Consider the following 27,233-nt stretch of genomic DNA (forward strand, 5'->3'; position numbering starts at 1 on the left):
TACATTTCTTATTGGAGATCTTCTTGTAGAAAGGCGGTATGGACATTGCTCACATTCAATTTGATATTTCTATACTTTATCTAGATTGGTATTTGACATTTAAATATTTTGGAGATTTTTCAAGTTTATTTTCTCTTAAATAATTATCTACTATTTTCGAATTTCATTATTGTTTAGTATTTCAATTCATGTCCATAATTTACAAGTACATTATGAATTTAATTTCTTTGTTCTTTATTATCAACTAGTGAAATTATCTGCGCTTTAAGCGTTTATAAGAAAAAGTCATATATATATATATATCCTCATATATGTATTTAAGACCCTATTTACATCAGATAAATCTACTAATTAGGAATTATTAATACAAAACTTTAATTACCAGTGATAATAGATTCAAATTAATTAATTTAATTTTAATTTAATTTATTTTTTATTTTTGTATTTAATGTTGAAAAGAGAAAACAAAAGGACAGTTGCCAAAGTAATTGTCTAACTACAGTTTAGAAATTTTAATTTTACACGTCTTCCTAAAGGTAATAATCTGAAACTTCTCTCCATAATATTTTCAAAAAGGATTTCACAATCATTATGAAACCCCGTGAATCTTCTCTCCATTATGGTAGCACTAATCGTGTGTTAGTTTCAGCTAGTGAATCTTCAATTATATTTCAACTTTTTTTCCTTCTTCAATTTCCTTCTTGATTTTTTCTGTGGCTTTTTGTTTCAATTCGAAATTATGAACAAAAAATCGAAAGCTAATGTTACGCTCCGAAAAGATCTCAGATTAGAACATATGCATGGTGTGAGCAATCGATCAACCTTCAATTTGCTCACACAAACATTGAAAAAGAAGTCAAGAATAATACGAAAAGTGGCAGTATTGCCATCGGTATCAATTCTACAAAACAAACCTCTAAAAAGAGAAAGTATAAGAATGTCGCATCTACTCCATCGAAAGATTCAGACTCCGACTTTATTCATGATTCACAAGTTAAAAGAGGTAAAAAAAATAATTAAAGGAGGGACTTCATGAGCGAAAAAATTCAAGCCTAGTGTGGGTGTGAACACAGATTTGAAAGATTCCAAGAAAAAAAAAAGAAGGAAAGATGTTCTGAAGGTATGAAACGTTTTATTTTTTATTTTTATTTTTATTTTACAGAATTTATATGTTATGTTTTAGTATTTTTTTTGGATTGTATATAAATATTTTATAAAAAAGTCAAACAATAATTTTGTGGGTCATTATAATTTGTGATTGATTTGAGAATGAAAGTGGTATTAAGATAGCATAACTATGATTTTTGTATATAAACATGATTTTATACTAATTTTATATAAAGTTATAAAATACACTTCTAGACCCAATAAATATTAAAATAGTTATTCTTACCGTTTGTATAAGATGTTTTGTATTCTGTATTAAATTAGTTTTCTCATCTGAATTGGCTAAATATAATTCATAATAATCAGTTTGTATATCAAATTAATACAATCAGTAAATAATTGATGATTGAATTTGAAAAGTCATTTTGATACTACATATATAGTCTTCATTTGCTTGGGACATGTCCTCAATAATTATATAGAATATGTATTTAATGTATATAAAATGTATTTGCCATGCGTATGTCATATGCCTTGTATATAAAACAACATACAAATAACTATATTTTGTTTGTATGCTTATTCATTTCAATATGTGTTCTTACACATTTCAGGGAAAACAAGAATTATACTTATTGGTGTCCCTACACCAATGTTGATGTATTTGATTACCTAAATATAATTGAATGACGAACTATTTAAGGAATCTCCATTAGGTTTCTTTCTAAATATGCCATGTAAAAGATGCAACCTCAATTTTTATGCAATTTTTTATAGATTGGAAAAACAAAAATAATATGTTATTTTATGATCATTTGTTTTGTTGCATATATTTTATTTTGTTTTTCTAAAATTTTATATCAAAAACTTGAATTGATTGTGTTTTGTAGATATAAATGTGTTTTTATCTTTAAAATTTCAAATCGATTGTTCTTAGTGATTCTATATAGTACCAAATCACTATATATACATCATATACACCATGTGCTGGGTCAGTTTTTCTACACTACTTTAATTGTTATTTTTTCTTTCATCCGACGACTAGTTTATATACACTTTTTATATACACTTAAAATGATAATGTGTTTTTGTTAGCAAACCAGTTAATATAGTTCATTTCAAAATTACAATCCATATCAATATTATACTGTAAGTCCACTTAACTTTGAAATCGTAATTCAATTTATATCATATAATTAAACGGTTATACATATTTCAACTATAAAAATCACATAGTTTAATTCATTATTCATACCACAATTCATACAATTCACATTAAATTCACATTGTTTGTTAGTGTTATGAAATAAGGTTTACAATATACCCCTTATACTATGTAATTTTTTAACCACATTTCATACAAAAATTATACTGTCCAACATGTATCTGCTAATTCATTTTTTATATAGTTCATTTCAAGAACACAATCCATATCAATATTATACATTAATTCCACTTAATTATGAACCCATAATTTAAACCAATCTCATACAATTAAACAATTATCTAAATTTGAACTATACAAACTACATAGTTTAATTCATTATTCATACCACAATTCATACATTTCAATTTCTTTAGTAGTGGTATAAAATAAAGTTTTCAATATACCCCCTATATCCTTATTTTATTTCACTAACAGTGAAATACTATAAAAATCAACAAAAATATTGGAACAAAAAACGTTAGAACATTATCAAAAGAATTAAATTATAACACCCTGTGTTATTCTAACCTAGATGGAGTTCGAGAACCATGAGAAAAAGTTGAGAAAAGTGAATTGTGCCAGTTTGTACGAGTTGACATACGAGTCATAGGAACTCCTACGGATCGTAGGAATGACTCGTAGGGTTGACATTGGGGTTTGAAAACTGGCCAAGTCTTCAATTGAGTCTACGAGTCTATTGACGACTCGTAGAGAAGATGACGACCCATAGAAATGAGTCATAGATTGAAGTCCATTTTGGGAAGAATATCAATGCCTCAGTACTTTTTTTACGATTCAACAGGACGAATCGTAGGAATGTTTACTAGTCGTAGAATGGACTCATGGAATGGGTCCTGAGGTCTGACATCCATATATGAAGGTCTTCTACGAGTCGTTTCTATGAGCCGTAGATATGTGTACGACCCTTAGACTTGAATCATAGGGGAGAAGTATAGATTCTAGTAAGCCTATGTTTTGGGTCCAGACTTCTAGGAATAGTCTTCTAAGACTTATAGAACGACCCGTAGGCGGCCTAGAGACAGTTTTAGTGAAGGGTAGTTTGATCTTTTTCCATCCTTCCCAAATCAAAACCCTGATGTTTTGGGACTATTTTGAGTCCCTTATCAGTACCCTGATCGCCTAGACTCTCATTAACACTTAGAATTATTTGAGAGCAAGAATTGGAGAGGAGAAAGAGACTAGGGTTCAAGCGTTCACTTCCATCTTTTAAGTTTTGATTATTCTTTGAGTTCCAGGTATGTAAGGCTTATCATAAAGTGGGACTATGTTCGTCCACGTGACATATATCTTCTTTGAGTTGAATTGATCCTAGATTTGAATGCGAATGTTCCTACAATTTGAGTTTTCTTGATATATTTATGCTCCTAATGAGTCTTTGCGTATACAAATTTTATTATGTCTTGCTGATGTCAATGAGTTGAGTAATTGAGATACCTGTTCATGCTTTCATTCCCATGAACCCTAATTGAGTATTATTTTTAATGTTGTATAATATGATTTTAGTCTTAAAGGTTTGATGGGTGAATGTTAAATGAGAATGAGTCAAACTTGGGTTACATATTAGAAGTCTTAACATTTACTATTATTTAAATTGAATATTTTGGAGACTAAATGATTGTTGATTCGGAGTCTTGATGAGTCATGAATGAGTCTTGAAAGGAAGTCTAAAGGAAAGAATTGATGAATTGAGATCATATTAAGTTGATTAGAGTCCAATGTGACTAGATTCGGCGATTTGCATGATTTGATCTAATTTTTCTTATGAGCATATTGAGTATTAGGAAGAGTATCGAGCATCGAATTGAGTGAGAGTAGCAGGAAACTCAACTCAATAACTACCTAGTTAGCTTAGGAGAGCCCTAAAATCGAATGTTTCCCTTCTGATTGTGGATCCAAGATTGGTTGATTCTTCCCTTACCATGGCAAAGTATTGAACATACGTGGAAACGACGTCGGCTCGTTGTACCTCACCGGCTCATAGGTAGTGGTTGTTAGATAAGAGAAACTCCCAAATTTAAAATAAATTATTTGATTGGCTGAGTTACCATTACTGAGTCTATTCTCTTTAAAAGCATTGTTTACCCTAAACTTGCATTATTTATTGAGTCGAGTTGATTGTAGAGTTGAGTCCCTTGAAGTGAGTTGTTTATGTTGAGTCTGTTGATCGTATTCTTCTCTAGATATTTTGTATACTCGTACACTCCATGTACTGATATCATTTGGCTTGCATCATTTTATAATGCAGATAATGGTGCTAAAGATCATCAATAGACACTCCATTCAAGATTTATTTTCCTTTCTTGATTGTTGTGAGACCTCCGTACTTTTGGAGGAAATTATTTTATTTTATTTGACTTTTTGATATTTTCTTTTGGGTAGCCATGGACTTATCATTGAAACTTTATGGATAGTGATAGAGGTTTCATAGACAACTAGTGAATGTGTTGAGTAAATGATTTGGTTTTCAAAACTATCCTTTGATACAGAGTTGACACGAGATTGATTTTAAATATATTATTCTTCTTGAATTATTGATTTGACTAGCCTACTTGAATTTCTTTTAAGTTACATTAAGTATTCTACTGAGTGATTGAATGAGTGATCGAACCAAATGGTTCATTTGGGGACAATAATGGTTTTCGAGTTTTGACCATGCCTAGGGTACCCTCACGGGACTTGACAGACTTGATATCAGAGCACAGATTTCAAGAGTCCTAGGATGTCTATGAATCCATGTCTAGTAAAATCTTGCTTAGGGTGTGTCATGCACCACACTTATAATAAGGAGGCTACAACACATTAGAAATTATTTCACTTCTTCATATTCTGAGTTCTTGTGAGAGTTTCAACTCTAAGAAGTTCCTCCCTAACTCGTGCGTTTACGCATTTGTAGATAATGCCTTCTAAGCATACCGCCAATCAGAGGAACTCTGCCAATTCTTAGATTTCACTATCTGAGATTCCCCAACCTTTTGGAGTGAGGACTAGGGATACACCTGCCTGGTCTACAGAGGAAACCCAAATGCCTACTACTTAGCTTGCTCTAATTTTAGAGGCTGATTTCAGAGGAGCTATTACCATGCTCACTCAGTTGGTAGCTTCCTTGAGGGGTAACCAGAGTTCACCAGCTCCCAGCTCTATCTCTCAAGATCCATCATTTTCTGTGAGGATCCAAGACTTCTTGAGAATGAATCCACTGGTCTTCATAGGGTCTAAGGTGGAAGAAGACCCCATAACTTTATCAATGAGATATGAAATATATTAAAAACAATGCATTCTACTGAGATTGAGAGAGTTGGGTTGGTATCTTACTAGCTCAAGGATGTTCCTAATGTTTGGTATAACTAGTGGGAGGAGAGTCATGGTGAGGTTGCTTAACCTTGTATTTGGGATGAGTTTGAGATAGCATTCCTTGATCACTTCTTTCCTAGAGAATTAAGGGAAGCAAAAATTGAAGAGTTCATAAATTTGAAACAAGAGGGGCTAATCGTGAAGGAGAACAACCTTAAGTTCATCCATCCATCTAGATATGCTCTAGAGATGGTTCCATATGTGAGGTCTAAGATGAGAAAGTTTGTCTTTTGATTGGAAAGACATATAAAGAAGGAGTACAAGACATCATTTCCAATTTCTGACATGGATATTTTCAGATTGATGGTGTATGCTCAGTAAGTTGAGGATGATAAGAAGAAAGACAGAGAAGAACACCTGAGCAAGAAGGTCAAATCAGCTCGGCATGAGAATTAGCAGAAATAAGGTAAGGGCAACAGATCTTTTTTTCAGAAAAGGTCTTCTAACTATGCTCCATCATCGCTAAGTTCACCTGAGCAGTATAATAAGTTTGATCAAAAGGCACAAATCTACCAAAATTTTAGAGCCCAGGGTTTGCAATCCTAAGTTAGTGTGGCTCAAGGTTCGAAAGGGAAGCCACCTTGTGGAAAGTGTGGTAAGCTCTACTGGAAAAGTACAGAGAGGGTGGGAATGGTTGTTATAAGTATGGTCAGATGCGCTATTTTTAGAGAGAATTTCCAATGTGGAGAAATAGATCCTAGTGTTCTACCACGACACCACCAGTTTGAGGTAATCAGAGAGATACTACTTCAGGTGCAGGTGGAGGATCAAATCATCTATATGCTATGGCTAATCACCAGAATAAGGAGAACTCACCAGATGTTTTCACTAGTATTCTTTGAGTCTTCTACTTCAATTGTTATGCTTTGCTTGATTCGGATACCACTTTTTCATTTGTAACCCCTTATGTGGCTAACAAGTTTGATAAAATCCCTAAGTTTCTTCTTGAGCCTTTCAGTGTGTCTATTCATGTTGGTGAGTCTGTCTTAGCTAAAAGGGTCTATAGAGATTGAGTTGTGTCAATCTTTCACAGGGATACCATGGCTAACTAAGTTGAGTTGGACATGGTTGATTTTGATGTGATTTTTGGCATGGACTGGATTTATGCCTGTTATGCCTATGTTGATTGTAGGACTTAGATTGTTAAGTTTAAATTCCCAAATGATCTTGTCTTAGAGTGGATGGGTGGTCCTGTTATGCCTTAGGGTAAATTTATTTCCTACCTTATGGCCAGAAAGTTAATCTCAAAAGAGTGTATTTATCACATCATCCAGGTTAAAGATAATAGTATGGAGTCTCCATCTCTTGAGTCAGTCCCCATGGTTAATGAGTTTCTTGAAGTATCTCCTCAGGATCTGCCCGTAGTCCCTACAAATAGGAAAATCAACTTTAGGATTGATGTCCTTTCTGATACACAACCTATCTCTATTTTGCCATATAGAATGACTCTTGCTGAGTTGAAAGAATTGAAAGATTAGTTGAAGGATTTGTTAGATAAGGGCTTCCTTAGGTCGAGTGTCTCACCTTGGGGCGCTCCTGTCCTGTTTGTACGAAAGAAGTATGGGTTGTTGAGAATGTTCATTGACTATCATCAACTGAATAAGGTCACCATAAAGAACAAGTATCCTTTTCCTTGGATAAATGATCTGTTTGACAAACTTCAGATTGCCACTTGTTTCTCAAAGATATACCTCAGATCGGGCTATCATCAGTTGAAAGTGAGAGAATGTGATATCCCAAGGACCATTTTTTGGATCCGATATGGTTAATTCGACTTTTTTGTTATATCTTTTAGTTTGACTAACAATCCTGCAATATTTATGGACTTGATGAACAAAGTGTTCAAACAGTATTTGGACATGTATGTGATTATGTTCATTGACGACTTATTGATCTACTCCAAAAATGAGGAGTATGCCAATCATCTCAGAATTGTTCTTCAGACTCTCAAAGTATAGGGAATTATATGCTAAATTTTCAAAGTGTGAATCTTGGATTGCTTCGGTGGCATTCTTAGGCCATATTGTATCTGGTGAGGGTATATGAGTTGATTCGCAAAAGTTTGAGGCGGTAAATAATTGGTCTAAACCCACATCCCCGACGGACATAAGAAGTTTTTTGCGCTTGGATGGTTACTACTGAAGGTTTGTTGAGGGGTTTTTGTCTATATCATCTCCATTGACTAAGCTAACCCAGAAGAAGGCTAAGTTCCAATGTTTAGATTCTTGCGAGAAATGTTTTCAAGAGCTAAAAATGAGGTTGAGTACTACTCCAATTTTGTCCCTACCTGAGGGAGCAGATGGGTTTTTTATCTATTGTGACACGTTTAGAGTTGGATTGCGTTATGTATTAATGTAGAAGGGTAAAGTTATTTGCTATGCTTCCAGGCAGCTTAAGATTCATGAAATAAACTACCTAACTCACGACCTTAAATTGGCAGCCGTAGTGTTCGCTCTTAAGATTTGGAGTCACTATCTCTATGGCATGCATGTTGATGTATTCACTGATCACAAGAGCCTGCAATATGTGTTTACTTAGAAAGATTTAAATGTGAGGAAGAGGAGATGGCTGAAGTTGCTCAAGAATTATGACATGAGTATCTTCTACCACCAGGTAAAGCTAATGTGGTTGTTGATGCTCTTAGCAGGTTATCTATGGGGAGCACTGCCCATGTAGGGGAGGGAAATAAAGAGTTGGCTAAAGAGGTTCATAGGCTTGTACATTTGGTGTTCAACTTATTGACTCTAGTGAGGGTGGTGTTATTGTTTAGAATGAGACTGAATTATCTCTAGTTGCTGAGGTGAAACAAAATCAAGAACAAGATCCTATTCTCCTCCAATTGAAAGGTGACGTTCACAAGAAGAAGGTAATGGATTTTCCCAAAGGGGAAGATGGAGTGTTGCAGTATCTAGGGAGATTGTGTGTTCTACGTGTTGATGGCATTCGAGAGAGAATCATGGCAGGGGTCAATAACTCCAGGAAATCTATCCAAGTTCTATAAAAATGTACCATGACTTAAGAGAAGTCTATTAGTGGATTGATATGAAGAGAGGCATTGAATACTTTGTTTCCAAGTGCCCAAATTGCCAACAAGTCAAAGTTGAGTATCAAAGGACTTGTGGAGTAGCTCAGAACATTAAAATTCTAGAATGGAAGTGGGAGATGATCAATATGGGATTCATAACTTGGCTGCGCTCCCGTAGGAAGCATGACTCTATTTGAGTGATCATGGATAGGATGACCAAATCAGCCCATTTCCTATCGGTTAAGACTACTGATACCGCAGAGGACTATGTCAGATTGTATCTTTGAGGAATTGTCAGACTTGATGGGATTTATTTGTCTATTATCTTAGATAGGGGAGCTCAATTCACTACTCAGTTTTGGGTTCGAGAGTGAACCTTAGCAATGCTTTCTATCAGTAAATAGATGGCCAGGCAGAGAGTACAATTCACACTTTGGAGGATATGTTGAGAGCCTGTGTTATCAACTTCAAAGGTAATTGGGATGATCACTTACCTCTTATTGAGTTTTTTTATAATAACATCTTCCATTCGAGTATTCAAACGGCTCCGTATGTGTAAGACCCCAGAAAATTCAGAAAGTCCTAAACCAAGGAATAAAAGATGAATTCTAAGGAAAATCACATAAACTAGCACCAGGAGTAGACCATGGAAGCCATCAAGGGCCGTGGTAAGCACCATAGACCATGGTGAAAAACCGTGGTAAGGATTCAAAGAATCAAACTTGCAGGGAAGGAACCACGATGAAGGACCACGGACCATAAAACACTCTGTGGTGACCCCTCCCTAAGAATCTCAAGAAACTTCCCAAGGCAAGGGCTATGGGTGAACACCACAGATCATTGAGCCCTCCTTGGATCGTGGTGTATTTCCGTGGTGGTCACTCTGTAGGCCTCCAACAAGACCTGCACCACATCCACGTTCCACTGGCCATGATTCCCTTCACGAACCGTGAAAAGTCTCCGTGGAGAAGGTTCAAAGACTTACCCTGCAGACTTCCAAATATATTTTCCCAAGTCAATCACCACGGGACCTCACCACGAGCCGTGGTGAATACCACAGACCATGAAGGTCCCCCATGAAGCCAGTTTTGGCTAGATTTTAAAAGGGATATTTTGGTCTTTTTCGATATTTTAATTCAAAATGAAGTTGTTTTGAGGTCAAAATTCTCCCATAAAAAGACCCTAAACCCTCCAAATCCCTTATTTCTTTCACATTAACTTCTCAAACACTAATCCTCTCCTCTCAAATTCTCCCAAGAGTTTCAAGCCAAGTTAGGGTTTTATCTCAAGGTATATTCAAGTGTCCATTCCTTCTCAATCTTTCATTAGGGATTTTATTTCCCCAAGGTATGTGGATCTCATGCATGGGTTCTTTCATCCATGGAGCCCAAATGTTTTCTTAACTTAGTATTTCAATTTTAAATGATGAAATCTTATGGATTTTTACATGATGATTCCAAATGCATTGTCTATTTGAAACTTATATATATATATATATATATATATATATATATATATATATATATAGAGAGAGAGAGAGAGAGAGAGAGAGAGAGAGAGAGAGAGACTCTCAATTTCATAAAATGGATGATTTATTAAGGTCCTTATATGAAGGCATGAAAGTAGCTTTGAATTATTTTGGTGGGTTGTTTTAAGGTGTTTCAATTAATGCATTTTCATCACTCTCATGCATGCTATCATTTTTTTAAATATGTTTGAAGGTTGAAAGAAATGAACCCACCTAGTTCCACCATGATTGAAATGAAGTTGAATTGAAAGATTTGACTCTAAATGAAAGTTTATGAAAGCACATGTTATATTTTAGGGAGTCTTATGAAATGATTGAATGATGATGAAAGGGCTTCTTATCCAAACAAAGGATTCAATATGATAGGTCAATTCTATCATGTCCTAAACTAAAGGGCCACAACTGGCATCTAATGCCAAAACTCAGGCCCAAGCTGGCCCTACTGAACCACTTGCTACTAGTGCATGAAAACTACACACAATTAATAAAACAAACAAGTATATCTCGGCTTAAAATTTAGCCCTCGACCGGCAAGGCCCCTGTCAACTAATCTATAAAAGAAACAGCTACTCCCAATGGTTCAAATAAAGAAATAGCAACCTAACACACAAGTCCTAATTGGGCCGTCGAGGTCACCATGAAGTCTAGACCAAAACTAAAAGCAGGTATATATTAGGACAACACATCAAACAATTAACAAGCCTCAGCAACCCAATAAGCCTCAGCAGCCTAACAAACTAGACCAATATGGCCATAACGTAACTATAAAATCCATACACTAGTATGCAGGCCTCTAAGAGTAGTAATGCTTGGCACGACAGAGCCCCGACCTAAATATATACAACAAAAGCTAACAAACCTCCAAACTCTTGTAACTCCGAAAGAAAAGAGCTAGTAAACCTGCTAGAATTCAACTCTACTACTGAGGAGGTCCATCCAGTTGTCTGTTGGGACCTGCAGGCATAAATGTAGTGCCTCCAGGCAATGGTGCATCAGTACAAAATAATGTACCAAGTATAAAAGGCGATAAATTATGAGAAAGTATCATAATATACTGAGAGTAATCAGATAAATGAATCAAGATTAAGATAAGCATACTAAGCTACTTTAGAATCTAAACATACCAAAAAGAAATAGACTATAACCTGACCAAGCCCCCATAAGCTCGGCATTTACAAACAATAACCACGACTACCTACCTAGGCCCCCATAAGCCCAGAAGGTGCCAATTTAGTCTATATACCCCTATTGGTAGTCCCCTATCCCCGTAGGCAATAATAAAGTCCTCTTAGGCAATAATATACATTTGTAGGCAGAAAATGACCCTTTTAGGCATCAATATAACTTCACAGTCAATTTATAGCCCCGTAGGCAACACATAGCACTCTCAGGCATCAATATAGCCCCATAGGCAGGTCATATCCCTCTTAGGCAACACGATAGTTATGTAGGAAGCACATATCCCTTTTAGGCAAAGATCACATTCCTACAACTAACCACAATAGCTCCAAGGAAACAAAAATAATTCAATAGGGTAAAGGCGAGAAAATAAGCTATAAGCAACCTATACAAATAATCTCTAAGTCATGCCCAACATAAGGCTGCTACTAATAGAATATAAATCCTGAAAAGGGAGGATTACAACTACTTAGGTAGCCAACAACCAACAATCCCTACAAGTATAACAATGATAACAACACCTTCTCATATTACCTCTAAGCTTTATGGAAACATGTCGAAGGAATGAAATTGCCTTAGCATACCTTTTTTGATGGCTTCACGTGACCTATTGACTTCTTTCCCAATTCTTCCCTAATACTACAATATGAGATGTTTAAAATCATCCCACGAATATAAGGTACCATGAAAATTTAACAAAAGATAAGGAGTTTTGTTGCAAATTACTATTTGCGGCTTATCAAAGCTAGAATCAATAAAACAAGGGTCTTACCTTGATCTTAAGCTCGTAATACACCTAGAATCCTTAAGATATTTCCAAAACCTTGCTACCCCAACACCAAAGTGTGATACGCTATGAAATCAATAAAACAAATTATACCAGGATGACGAGCTCAACCATAGATCAACTTTCGTCAAGGACTTAGGTAGAGAAAATTACTAATTTGAGTGATCCTAGAAATGGATTAGAAGGTTTTTCTAGTTTATTACTGAAAAAATGAAGAAAAGGAATGAAGAAGAATATATATATAAAGTTCCACTGACCTAGGGGCCCCGCTTCACATGCCTACTTGTGCAGTATTACAAAAATGTGAATATCTCTTTATTCTGAAGTTGTATTGATGAATAATTTATATGTTGGAAACTAGACTTGTAGAACTTCGATATGATAGGTTGTGGTACCCTTCTTATATATTGGGAGAAAAGTTCCAAGACATTTGACCAAAATTTCAGAAAAGTCTTTATAAAGGAACTTACGATAAGTTTCGCCAACTTTTATTTTGCAAGCCGCTAAACTTCAAAACTTAAAATACGAACCTTGAACACTTAAAATGTGACATAACACATAATTTATAATTTATTAAATAACTCTCTTTTCTTATCATGAAGGTACGAGCCAATTTAGACGTTTTGAAAAATTAGGGTATTACATCCTTCCCCCTTAGAAACATTCGTCCTCGAATGAAAAGTATGAGTCATACGGTTAAGTACTTAGGATTTTCCAAATTTTTGTCAGAGTATCCTTTGTAAATATGACTACCCATGAACCAAAAACACAAAAATTTAAAACTAGGCATTTCACACGACGACATAAATAGCTATGTACTATAGCTCCGCAATATCAGTGCGAGCAAAAATACAATATCAACAACCCTAATAATAAGCAACAATATAAAGAACAAATAGGTATCTTACCTTATTTCACTACTATAACCTGAGATGCCATCACTAGTGAGTATGAAACAAGTGAGGATATTTTGAACTTATGTCATCCTCGGCTTCCCAGGTCACCTCTTCTCTATTCTTGTTTCTCTAGAATACTTTAACCTAAGTCATATCTTTGGTGCTCAGTTTACGTACCTGTCAATCTAATATGTCAATTGAAGTTTCCTCATATGATAACTCTTCTGTGATCTGAGCATCTTCTATTGGGACAAATTGAGAAGGGTCTCCTACGCACTTTCATAGCATCGATATATGGAAAACCGGATGAACAGATTCTAGCCTCAAAGGTAGTGCTAACTCATAAGCCACTCGTCCTACCCTTCGAAGGATTCAGTATGGACAAATGAATCTTGGACTAAGATTTTCCTTCTTGTTGAATCTCATAACACCCTTCATAGGTGAGACTTTCAAGAATACCAGTCATCGACGTAAAACTCTAAATACCTTCACCGCACGTCTGAGTATGACTTCTGCCAGCTTTAAGCTTTCAATAACTACTCCTGAATAAGCTTAACTTGCTCCACTATTTGCCTTACTAAGTCTGTTCTAATCAACCCTGACTCACCTACGTTGAACCATCCAATAAGGGATCTACATTTTCGCCCATACAAAGCCTCATAAGGTGCCATCCTGATGCTTGAATAATAACTATTATTATGTGCAAATTCAATAAAAGGTAAGTGGTCATCCCAACTTATCTTAGAGTCAAGCACAAATGCCTGTAACATATCCTCGAACGTCTGAATGGTGCGCTCAGCCTGGCCATTTGTCTGAGGATGAAAGGCTGTACTAAGATTAATTTGTGTCCCCAATCCTCTCTGGAAAGACTTTCAAAAGTTACTGGGATATCGTGTAGCCTAACAATCTCTCTAACATAAATCCTTGCATAGTCTTCGGCTTAAAAGTAGTTTTGATTGGTAAAAAGTGAGCCGATTTTGTTAGACTATCAATAATTACACAAATAGAATCAAACATACGACTTGACCGGGGTTACCTTGTAATAAATCCATATTAATTGCCTACCACTTCCACACAGGAATGGCTATCAGCAGGCTTTTGATACTTAACCTTTATTTGTTGGTAATTAGGACACCATGCCACAAGCTCAACAATGTTCTTCTTCATCTCGTGCCACCAATAGACCCTTTTAATATCATGATACATCTTTATCGAACCTGGGTGTATAAAATAATAGGAATGATATATATCTGCCATAATTTGATATTAAAGCCCTGCAATATTCGGAACACATAATCGACCTCTATATCTAAGAAATACATCTCCTTTTATATAAAAGTCTAAAGACTCCTTTTCCTGAGCCTTAGCTATGAGCAGTTCAAGATAGGATCTTCATGCTATTGTGCCTTTATCTCCAAAACTAGAGATGATATGGCTGTGTCCTGAATTGTGACCCTACTATCATCTATCTCTACTAATCTGACTCCTAATCTAGCTAACTAATGAAGCTCTCGAGCTAACTCACCCCTCTCAACACCTAAATAGGATAAACTACCCATATATCTTTGACTAAGGGGATCGAATACAACATTCGTCTTTCTTGGGTGATATAAAATATGTACGTCATAGTCTTTCAATAACTCAAGCTATCGATGTTGTCACAGATTTAACTACTTTTGTCTAAAGATATGCTGAAGGCTCTTATGATCTGTGAAAATTTCAACATGAATGCCACAAGGATAGTGTGTCTTAATTCTTTACGCATGCACAACTGCTGCCAACTCTAAATCGTGGTTCGAATAGTTCTTTTTATGCTTCCTCAATTTCCTTGAAATATATGCGATCTACTTATCGTGTTGCATTAGAACATATCCCAACTCAATGCTAGAAGCATCACAGTACACTGCATAGCCCTCTGAACCCTCGAGTAAGGCTAGAACTGGTGCTTATGTCAACTTTCCCTTCAACTCTTGGAAACTATGCTCGTAAGCCTCCATTCACTGAAACTTAGCTGATTTCTTATTCAGCTTTGTTAGTGGTGCCAAAATTAAAGAAAACCCCTCCATGAACCTTCAATGCCTCAATATTATGTGTATCCACCATAATGCCTTCATCTGATACAATCTGGCCTAAGAAATCCACAGATTTCAACCAAAATTCGCACTTAGAGAACCTTGCATAAAGTTTCTTATCTCGAAGAACCTGAAGGATTGCTCGCAAATGATCTGCATGTTCATCTTTTGAATGTGAATATACCAAAATATCATAAATAAATATGATCACGAACAGGTGTAGATATGGCTTGAATATGCTATTCATTAGATACATGAATACTGCTAGGGCATTATTCAATCTGAAAGACATCACCTAGAACTCAAAGTGTCCATATTTGGTTCTAAAAGATGTGTTTGGAATATCTTTCTCTCGAGCTCATCCCTGATGGTACCCTGATCTTAAATCAATCTTTGAAAAGTACTTAGCACCTTGCAACTGATCAAACAAATCATCGATCCTCGGAAGGGAATACTTATTTTTTATAGTCCTTAAGTAAAGTCTCATGTTGAATTAACTATACGCCAACATAGGAGCCCTTGTAGGCTATTTAGGCTTGTGGATCCACAATTATCCCTTAAAATTAAAGTTAAAGAAATGATTAAAGTTGATGGAGTTTTACCCGCCAAGTAGTCTTTCTGTGCCAACGTAGGGGGTTATGTTGGATTCCATGTAATAGCTCGAATGGTCTTAAATGTCGGTTATGGTCATCTTCCCATAAAATGAATGTTTCAAGGTTTCATATGATGATTTCTCATCCATGCATTCACTTATTCATATTGCTCAAAAATGTCTTAATGTTGTTCATTGTATAGCATACTCACATACTTAGTACATTCAAAGTACTAACGTATACTTTTGCCTATATGATATCACCATGTAGGGACCGGCATTGCTCCACACTCTCTTCCTCATGGCTAAGTTAGATTATTGAAGGATAATACTATTGTGGTGAGTTCCCATGTTTCATTAACAACATTCTTATCTTTTCTATCTTATGTCATGTATAGAATATTGAATTAATTTTGGTAGTTTTGACTTTAAGTTGAGGGTGAGCTAGGGATACATCTTATCCCTCTCCAAGTCTAAATTAGTAGAGGTATTATTGGATAAAAACATGCTACTTTGATGTGGTTAATTTTCTTATGCTATCTTTTATTTCCCTTAGTCCCAATAAAAACTTTTCCTTTCACTCATTCTTAAGTGGAAGTACCGATGAAAAGCTTAAGGAATGCTAAGAGGCTTGGGTGAGGTACCTCCGGGTGTCTTATTCTTCATGTCGCGTCTAGGCCCTAGGCTTGGGTCATGACAAACTTGGTATCAAAGCTTGAGGTTTTGAAATAGTCCTCAGAGTCCAACATACCACATCAAATAAGGTCTTTTTCATGGTGTGAAGTGTGCCACAACTATGAATAAGAGACTATGGGATGTTTAGGAAAGTTTTTACTTATTTCAATTCATGTCATTCCCTAGAGTGTCCTAATACTTCCTCTAATTAACAAACTATTTTATGTTCTCTAGATAATGTATCGAGGAAGAGCACCTCCAAGATCAAGGGTTGATGATGAGGACCAAGCTCCTCTGGTTCTCGATGCTTTCCATTATGAGAAAGGGGTAAACCATGTGGATTTTTACAATATTATCGCATTGTTGGCTCAAGTTGTAGCCAACCAAGGGAATAAAGTCATTCCTTCTCCTCAAGTGCAAATCCAGCTTCTAGGATTCGGGATTTCCTAAGGATGAATCCGCCTGAGTTTGATGGTTCTAAAGTAGATGAGGACCCTATGGATTTCATTGATTAGGTTTAGCAGATTGTGGCTATCATGGTTGTGGCTCCAAATGAGAAGGCCGAGCTTGTGGTCTATCAAATCAAAGGTTTGGCACGGAGTTTGGTATGAATAATGGGTTGTTGGGAGGGATGAAAAAATAGGGCCTATAGAATAGGAAGAATTCAAAGGTACCTTTTTATACTGCTTCTTCCCTTTGGAGCTAAGGGAAGTCTAGATCCAAGAATTCATCATCGTTCGCCAAAGAAGTATGATCACGAGGGAGTATGAGCATGAGGGAGTATGCCCTCAAATTTACTAAATTATCTAAGTATGATTCTTTTATGGTCTCCAATCCAAGGGAAAGGATTAGCAAGTTTATTTTCGGTGTCTCTAGCTTGGTGTCCAAAGAATGAAAAATGGCCATGTTGGTAAAAAAGATGGACATCTCCCGACTAATGAAATATGTACAATAAATTGAAGAAGAAAAGTTGAGGGAGAGGTCAATGGGGTTTAAAAAGGCTAGAGTGGATGGTGGAGGGTTCAACCCTCAAAGGTCTGGTTATGGTAACAATGGCAAAGGCCAAGGTGGACAACGGTTTATGGGATAAGGTTCCACTAATACTCCTCCTCCATGGTTCAACAAAGAAAAGGGTGCTAACCCAATGGTCACCAAGAGAGAATGTTGGTGCTCAAGCTTTTCCCATTTGTAAGAAGTGTGGAAGGACTCATAAAGGGGAATGCTTAGCCGGCTCCAATGCCTGCTTCAAGTGTGGCAAACCGAGTCATCATGATCAGGATTATAGAGGCGGTGGTGGTGGTAGGCCTCAAGTCCAAATTGCTTATGGTCAACAAGCTTAAGGAGGTGGCCAACGTACCAAATACTTCTATGCTTTGCATGATAGGCAAGAGGTTGAAGAAGCACCCAATGTTGTTACTGGTATATTAAATATCCTAGCTTTTTATGTATATGCATTGTTAGATCTGGGTGTAAATTTGTTGTTTGTTACTCTATTCTTAACTAATAGGTTTGATGTATTGCCAAAAATATTAGTAGAGCCTTATTTGGTGTCTACCTCTGTTGGTGAGTCGGTTGGTGCTAGAAAAGTCTATAAGGGATATCCTGTTTCTATTTTGCATAAATTTGTTCCTTGTGACCTCATAGAGCTTGACATGGTGGATTTTGACGTTATACATGGGATAGATTGGTTACATGCATCATATCCTTCCATAAATTTTCGGACTCATCAAGTCAAGTTTCAATTCCCTAATGAGTCTATTCTTGAATGGAAAGTTCATGATTCGGTAGTAAAGGGTAAGTTCATTTCTTGTCTTAAGGCCTGAAAGTTGATTGCTAAGTGTTGATCTACCACATCATAAGGTTCAGGTATGTCGACTCTGAAAGTCCTCCTCTTGAGTCGGTCCCCATAGTCAATGAGTTTTCCAATGTCTTTCTTGATGACCTTCTCGGTATCCCTCCTAAAAGGGAAGTTGATTTTGGTATCGATCTCCTCCTCGATACCCAACCTATTTCCATTAAAGGATTTGAAGGAATAATTAAAGGACTTGTTAGAAAAAGGGTTTATAAGGCCAAGTATTTCACCATGGGGTGTTCCCGTGTTGTTTGTAAAAAAGAAGGATTGGTCGCTTCGAATGTGCATAGACTACCATCAATTGAACAAAGTGACCATTAAGAACAAGTACCCAAGCCCTAGAATAGATGATTTGTTTGATCAATTACAAGGGGAAAGTCACTTCTACAAGATTGATCTTCAGTCTGGCTATCACTAGTTAAAGGTGAGAGAGTGTGACATTCCCAAGAAGGCATTCCGAATAAGGTATGGTTAATTTGAATTTATGGTGATATTTTTTGGGTTGACGAATGTGCCTATGATGTTTATAGATCTAATGAATAGGGTGTTAAAACTCTACCTTGATACTTTTATGGTAGTTTTCATTTATGACATGCTAATCTACTCTCGGGGTGAGCAAGAGCATAAGAATGACTTGATAGTCGTGATTCAAACATAGAGGGATAGATAATTATTTGCCAAATTTAGCAAATGTGAATTTTGGTTGAAAGAGGTGGCTTTCCTTGGTCATACAGTGTCCGATGATGGGACCAAGGTTGATCCTAAGAAAATAGAGGCGGTCAATAATTGGCCTAGACCATTATCTCCTTCGAATATTAGGAGCTTCTTAGGTCTATTCGGGTATTACAGAAGGTTCATTGAAGGTTCTCTTCCATCTCATCTCCTATGAGGAAATTGACCCAAAAGAAGGCAAAATTCATATGGATGGATGAATGTGAAAAATGTTTTCAAACTTTGAAAGATCGACTTACCTCTGCTCCTATTTTGACTCTACCGAAAGGACTAAAAGGATTTGTGGTTTATTGTGATGCTTCAAATATTGGTTTGAGTTATGCTTTGATGCAAAATGATAAGGTCATAGTCGATGTTTCAAGGCAATTAAAGTGCATGAATGTAACTACCATACCTATGATCTCGAGTTGGCAGCTGTTGGTTTTTCTTTATAGATTTGGAAGCATTACCTCTATGGAGTACATGTGGATGTGTTTACCGATCATAAAAGTCTCCAATATGTGTTCACCCAAAAGGACCTCAATTTAAGGAAAAAGAGGTGGCTATAACTACTCAAGGACTATGATATGAGCATGAATTATCATCCGGGTAAAGCCAATGTGGTTGCCGATGCACTTAGTAGAGTGTCTATAGAGAGTGTGGCCTATATTGATGAAGGGAAGAAAGAGTTGGTAAAAGTTATTAACCGATTGACTAGAATAGGGGTGAAGTTGAGTGGTACCGATGATGGTTAAATAGTTGTTCATAATGCCTCCAAATCCTTTTTGGTAGTAGATGTTAAGTCAAAGCAAGACCTTGACCCGACATTTCTAGAGTTAAAGAAGTTGGTGAGGGAAAAGAAAGTAGAGGTCTCTTCGTAAGGGAGAGATGGGGTACTATACTATTGAGGTCGGTTATGTGTTCCGGATGTGGATAGCCTTAGGGGTTTAATCTTGAAGGAGGCTCATAATTCTTCATACTCTATTCACCCTAGTTCGACTAAAATATACCAAGACTTGAAGGAGTTTTATTATTGGGGTGGCATAAAAAAGGACATAGCAAGGTTCGTGTCCGAATGTTCGAATTGCAAATAAGTGAAGGCCAAACATCAAAGACCGGGTTACCTAGCGAAAGATATTGAAATACCTACTTGGAAGTGGGAATATATGAATATGAACTTTATAGTGGGTTTGCCTCATACTCGGAAATATCATGATTTGATTTGGGTTATTGTTGATAGAATAATTAAGTCGGCTCACTTCCTACCAGTCAAGACTTCTTATAGTGCTAAAGATTGTGCTAAGTTGTATTTGCGGGAGATGGTGAGGTTCTATGGTGTACCATTGTCCATTATTTTGGATCATAGTACCCAATTCACTTTTTACTTCTAGAAATCATTTCAAAAGGGCCTCGATACTAAAGTAAAGTTAAGCACCGAATTTTGATCCTCAAACCGATGGGCAAGACAAAAGGACAATTCAATCACTAGAGGATATGTTAAGGGATTGTGTGTTAGAGTTCAAAGGGAGTTGGGATGATCATCTACCGCTCATCGAGTTTGCCTATAATAAAAGCTACCACTAAAGTATTGAGATGGCGTGGTTTGATGCCTTGTATGGGGGCGATGTAAGTATCATGTTGGTTGGTTCGAAGTGGGTAAGATAACCTTGTTGGGACACGATTTGGTGCTTGATGCTTTAGAGAAAGTGAGAGTCATTAAAGAAAGGTTGAAGATGGATTAAAGTCGTCAAAAGTCCTATTACAATACTAGGAGAAGGGACCTTGAGTTTAATATGGATGATTAGATGTACTTGAAGCTTTCACCCATGAAGGGTGTGGTTCGGTTTGGTAAGAAGGGGAAATTGATCCCTAGGTATGTAGGGGCTTATGGAATCTTGATACGTGTTGGCAAATTTGCTTATGAGTTGTAATTTCCCTTGAAAATGGCCATGGTTCATCTAGTGTTCCATGAGTCTATCTTGAGGAAATGTGTAGGTGATCTTAGTTCCATTGTGTCTTTGGAGATAGTGAATGTTGAAGAAAACTTGACCTATGAAGAAGTTTCAATTGAAATTTTGGATTGACAAGTCAAGAGATTGAGGAACAAAGAATTTGTATCCGTTAAAGTCCTTTGGAGGAATCAACAACTGGACAGTTCTACATGGGAAGCGAAAGCGGGTATGATAAAATATTACCCTCATCTCTTTCATTTTACTCAAGCCTAAGGCACTAAGTTATTCATGCTCAAGTGTTTAAGACTCTTATATTTCAGTTTTCTAAAGTCTTCATATGCATGAAAATTCTTGAAGTTGAATTTTAAATCTATGTTTTATGCTATAGTTTAAAGATATCGTGTTTGATGGATTTCAAGTGTCATTGTATTCATGTTGGGCTGCTAGTCCTTGTGCCATGTCCTTTTCTATGCTAATGATTCTTATTCGAGAAAGAATGTTCCCAAGGGGGAGATATTATAAGACTCCAAAAATTTGGAAAGTCCTAAACCAAGGAACAAAGAATGAATTCTAAAGAAAATCATAGCAACTGGCACTAGGAGTTGACCACGGAAGCCATCAAGGGCCGTGGTAAGCACCAAAGACCATGGTGAGCAATTGTGGTAAAGATTTATAGAATCAGACTTGCAGAAAAGGAACCACGATGAAAGAACACGGATCATAGTGAGCACCACAGGCCGTGAAGCCCTCCGTGGTGACCTTTCCCCAAGACCCTAAGGAAACTTCCTAAGGCAAGGGCCATGAACAACCACCACGGATCATGGATACCTCCAAAGACCGTAGTGTGTTTCTGTGGTGGTCACTCTACAAGCATCCTGCAGGACCTGCACCACGGCCATGTTCTACTAGCCGTGTTTCCCATTACTGACCATGAAAGGTCTCCATGGAGAAAGTTCAGAGACTTACCCTGCAGTCTTCCAAAGATACTTTCCCAAGTCAATCACTATAGGACCTCACCACGGGCCATGGTGAATACCACAGACCATGAAGGTCCCCCGTAAAGCCTGTTCCAGTCAGATTTTAAAAGGGACATTTTGGTCTTTTCCTGTATTTTAATTCAAAATGAAGTCATTTTGAGGAAAAAATTCACCCATCAAAAGACCCTAAGCCCTCCAAATTCCTCATTTCTTTCACACTAACTTCTCAAACACAAATACTCACCACTCAAATTCTCCCAATAGTTTCAAGCCAAGTTAGGGTTTCATCTCAAGGCATCTTCAAGTCTTCATTCCTTCTCAAGCTTTCATTAGGGATTTTGTTTCCCCAAGGTATTGGGTCTCATCCATGGGTTCTTTCACCTATGAAGCCCAAATATTTTCTCAACTTAGTATTTTAATTTTAAAAGATGAAATCTTATGGTTTTTTACATGATGATTCAAATGCATAGATTATTATCTATTTGAAGCTTATTTATCTATATTGATATATGTTGACTCTCAATTTCATGAAATGAATGATTTATCAAGGTCATTATATGAAGGCATGAAAGTAACTTTGAAGTATTTTTGTGTTTTTTTTAAAGATGTTTCAATTGATGCATTTCCATCACTCTCATGCATGCTAGCATTTTTTTAAATGTGTTTGAAGTTTCAAAGAAATGAACCCACCTAGTTCCACCATTATTGAAATGAAGTTGAATTGAAAGCTTTGACTCTAAATTAAATTTTATGAAAGAAAATGTTATGTTTAAGGAAGTCTTATGAAATGATTGATTGATGATGAAATGACTTCTTAGCCAAAGAAAGGATTCAATGTGAAAGAACAATTTCTCACATATTTGAATCAAATGAAAGGTTTTTAATGAGCTATCCCATCGAATAGTGATTTGATATCTAAAGTTATATAAATGCTTATGTTATTATGATATTCAAATGTTATTCCATGGGATTGATCTAGCACTAAATATAGCATGTAGTTGGGGATTCGACCTAAGGGATCCTTAAGTAAAGTGTCATGTTACATTAACTATGCGCCAACATAGGAGCCCTTGTAGGCTATTTAGGCTAGTGGATGCACAATTATCCCTTAAAGCTAAAGTTAAAGAAATGATTAAAGTTGATGGAGTTCTAACCTCCAAGTAGTCTCCCCATGCTAACGTAGAGGGTTATGTTGGATTCCATGTAATAACTCACATGGTCTTAAATATCGGTTACAGTCATCTTTCCATAAAATGAATGTTTCAAGGTTTCATATAATGATTTCTCATGTATGAATTCTCTTATGCATATTGCTCATAAATGTCTTAATGTTCTTCATTGTATAGCAAGCTGACATATTTAGTACATTCAAAGTACTAACACATATTTTTGCCTACATGATATCACCATGTAGGGACTGACGTTGCTTCACACTCTCCTCCCCATAGCTAAGTTTGATTGTTGAAGGCTACTACTATTGTGATGAGTTCCCATGTTTCAGGAACAACATTCCTATCTTTTCTAGATTATGTCATATATAGATTACTGGATTACTTTTGGTCCTTTTGACTTTAAGTTGAGGGTGAGCTAGAGACATGTTTTATCCCCCACCAACTCTAAATTAGTGAGCTATTATTGGACAAAAACATGTTATTTTGATGTGGTTAATTTTCTTATGCAATCTTGTCTTTCCCTTAGTCACAACAACCCTTTTTCCTTCCACACATTCTTAAATGGAAATAATGATAAAGAGCTTAATGAATGATAAGAGGCTTGGATGAGGTACCACCGGGTGTCTTATTCACCGTGTCATATCTAGGCCCTAGACTTGGGTCGTGAAAGAATAAAGCTCTGTATAGGAGGAGATATAGGTCACCAATTAGATGGTTTAAAGTTGGTGAAGGTGAGTTGATATGACTAGACTTAGTTCACCAAGTTATGGAAAATGTGAAGATCATCCAAGAGAGGTTGAGGACTGCTCAGAGTCAACATAAATCTTACACTGATGTTAGGAGAAAAGATTTGGAGTTCAAAGTGAATGATTGGGTGTACTTAAAGGTTTCACCCATGAAGGGTGTGGTGAGATTTGGGAAGAAAGGAAAGCTTAGTCTCTGCTACATTGGTCCTTATAATATCGTGAAGAGGGTTGGTAATGTAGCCTATGAGTTAGTTAGAGTTGGCATTAGAGTTAGCATCTATTCATCTTGTGTTTTACTTCTCTATGCTTAAGAAGTGTTTGAGAGACCCTTCACTTGTTGTTCTGACTTAGAGCATTGGGGTGAAAGAGAGTTTGTCTTATGAAGAGATTTCGGATCAGATTCTTGATTGTTAGGTTCGCAAGTTGAGAACTAAAGAGGATTCATCCATCAAAGTTTTATGGTGAAACCATTTTGTTGAGGAGGCTACATGGGAAGCTGGAGAGGATATGAAAGCTAAATACCCCCAGCTATTCGTGCCTTCTAATAATGATGTTGATGGTAATATTCCTTTTCCCTATCTTTGAGCTAATGTTCATTCCGAGTTGGAGTTGATGTGTATTCTTGAGTCAGAGTAGTTGATTGTTTAATTGCTTGAGTATTTGACTTTTGATTCGAATTCATTCCTTGAGTGTGCTTTAGCTTGGTCTTTATTTGAGGATGAATGAACCCTAGAGAGAGATATTGTAACACCCTGTGTTATTCTTGCTTAGACCAAATTTGAGAACCATGAGTAAAGTTGAGAAAAGTGAACTATGCCGGTTTGTACGAGTTTACCTACGAGTCATAGGATCTCCTACGGATCATATGAGTGAATCATAGGGTTGACATTAGGGTTTAAAAATTGACCTAATCTAGAAGTGAGTCTACGAGTCTATTGATAACTCGTAGAGAAGATGACGACCCAGAGAAATGAGTCATAGGTTGAAGTCCATTTTGAGAAGAATATCAATGCCTAAATACTTTTGTTACGATTCAATAGGGTGAATCTTAGGAATGTTTACGAGTCATAGAATAGTTCTCGAGGTTTGATATTTGACCAAGTGTGAAGGTCTTTTATGAGTCATTTCTACGAGCCGTAGACATGTGTACGACCATATACTTGACCGTAGGGGAGAAGTGCAAATTCCAATAAGCCCAAGTTTTGGGTCCAGGCTTCTACGAATAGTCGTAGAAGACTCTACGACTCGTACAACGACCCGTATACGACTAGAGATAGTTTTAGCGATGGGTAGTTTGGTCTTTTCTCACCCTTACCAAATCAAAAACCTAAAATTTTAGAACTATTTTTATTTCCTTATCAGTACCCTAAATTCCTAGACTCTCACTAACACTTAGAATTATTTGAGAGAAAGAATTGGAGAGGAGAAAGAAACTAGGTTTCAAGCGTTCACTTCCATCTTTCAAGTTTTGATTGTTTTTCGAGTTCCAAGTATGAAAGGCTTATCAGAACATGGGACTATGTTTGTCCACATTTCCTACATCTTCTTTGAGTTGAATTGATCCTAGAGTAAAATTCAAATGTTCATACAATATTAGTTTTCTTGATATATTTATGCTCCTAATGAGTCTTTGCATATACAAATTTGATTATGCCTTGCTGATGTCGATGAGTTGAGTAATTAAGATACCCGTTCATGCTTTCATTTTCATGAACCCTAATTGAATATTATTTTTAATATTTTATAATATGATTTTAGTCTTAATGGTTTGATGGGTGAATGTTGAATGAGAATGAATCGAACATGGGTTGCATATTAGAAGTCTTTACATTTACTATTGTTTGAATTAAATAATTTGAAGTCTAAATAATTGTTGATCGGAGTCTTGATGAGTCATGAATGAGTCTTGAAAGGAAGTTTAATGGAAGAATTGATGAATTGAGTTTTGATTGAGTTGATTAGAGTCCAATGTGACTAGATGAGGCAATTTGCATGATTTGATTTGATCTGAGTCTTATGAGCATATTGAGACTTAGGAGAAGTAACGAGCATCGAATTCAGTGAGAGTAACAAACAACTCAAACTCTATAACTACCTAGCCAGCGTAGGAGAGGATTGGACCATAAAATTGGATGTTTTTCTTTTGTCCCAAAAAAGAGGACTTGATTTGGTTGATTGTAGATCCAAGATTGGTTGATTCATCCTTTATCGTGGAAAAGTATTGGACGGATGTGACAACGATGTCGGCTCATTGTACATCACCGGCTCATAGGTGGTGGTTGTCGGATAAGAGAAACTCCCAAATTTAAAATTAACAGTTTGATTGGTTGAGTTACCTATTACTAAGTCTATTCTCTTTAAAAGCATTGTTTACTCTAAACTTGTATTCTTTGTCGAGTCCAGTTGATTGTAGAGTTTAGTCCCTCGAAGTTAGTTGATTTATGTTGAGTGTTGATCGTATTCTTCTCCAGCTATTTACATACTCGTACATACCATGTACTGACGCATTTGGCCTGAATCATTTTATGATGCAGATACAGGTGTTAGAGATCATCAATAGGCGCTGCGTTGAAGATCTATTTTTATTTCCTGATAGTGGTGAGACCTCCTTGCTTTCGGAGAAAATAATATTATTTCATTTTACCTTTTGATATTTTCTTTTGGGTAGCCATGAACTTGTTATTGGCACCTTCTGGATAGTGATAGAGGCTATATAGACAGATAGTAAATGTGTCGAGTAAATGTTTTGATTTTGAAAACTATCCTTTGATACAGAGTTGAGACGAGGTTGGTTTTAAATACATTATTCTTCTTGAATCGTTGATTTGGCTAACACACTTGAATGTCTTTTTAAATTGCATCGAGTCTTCCGCTGAGTGATTGAATGAGTGATCGGACCAAGTGGTTCGCTTGAGGACCAGCAATTGTCTCCGAGTGTCGGCCACACCTAGGGTACTCTCCCAAAGCATGACATAAACCAAATCAGTTTATACACAATACTTTAAACTATGAACGATATCATTTCAATACAATCCTTAAGTCCTCAATTTTTTTGAAAACTAATATCATCACTAATCTTTTTTACACACAAATGTAATGTTAATATTTATTAGTCCAAAGCATAATTCATACTAATATCATACAAAAAAAAAATTAAAATCAGAAAACAAGAATGTAGTATTCAACTTCAATTGTCACGTTACTGCAACAAGATCAAAATCAATACACACACAAAAAAATCAGAATAAAACACAAAATTCCATTTTATTAATAAAAAATAAAAATCAATAAAACCACTAAAAAAATTAAATTCTAAACAAAGTCCTAAATCCACCAAATTTTAAAAAAATATATTTCGTAGTTGAAATCTCATCTAGCTTAAG

At 36.2% G+C, this 27,233-nt stretch overlaps 1 long non-coding RNA gene across 1 annotated transcript; it reads left to right on the forward strand.

Moving 5' to 3' along the window:
• Positions 1-585: 585 nt before the first annotated feature.
• On the forward strand, positions 586-26,771 carry LOC129876256 (uncharacterized). The gene is made up of 3 exons (XR_008763347.1): positions 586-1,120; positions 16,037-16,104; positions 26,385-26,771. It is a non-coding gene; the product is annotated as an uncharacterized LOC129876256 (long non-coding RNA).
• The last annotated feature ends 462 nt before the right edge of the window (positions 26,772-27,233 follow it).

This window comes from Solanum dulcamara, chromosome 2 (genome assembly GCF_947179165.1).
Source record: "Solanum dulcamara chromosome 2, daSolDulc1.2, whole genome shotgun sequence".
NCBI classification, from domain to species: Eukaryota; Viridiplantae; Streptophyta; class Magnoliopsida; order Solanales; family Solanaceae; genus Solanum; species Solanum dulcamara.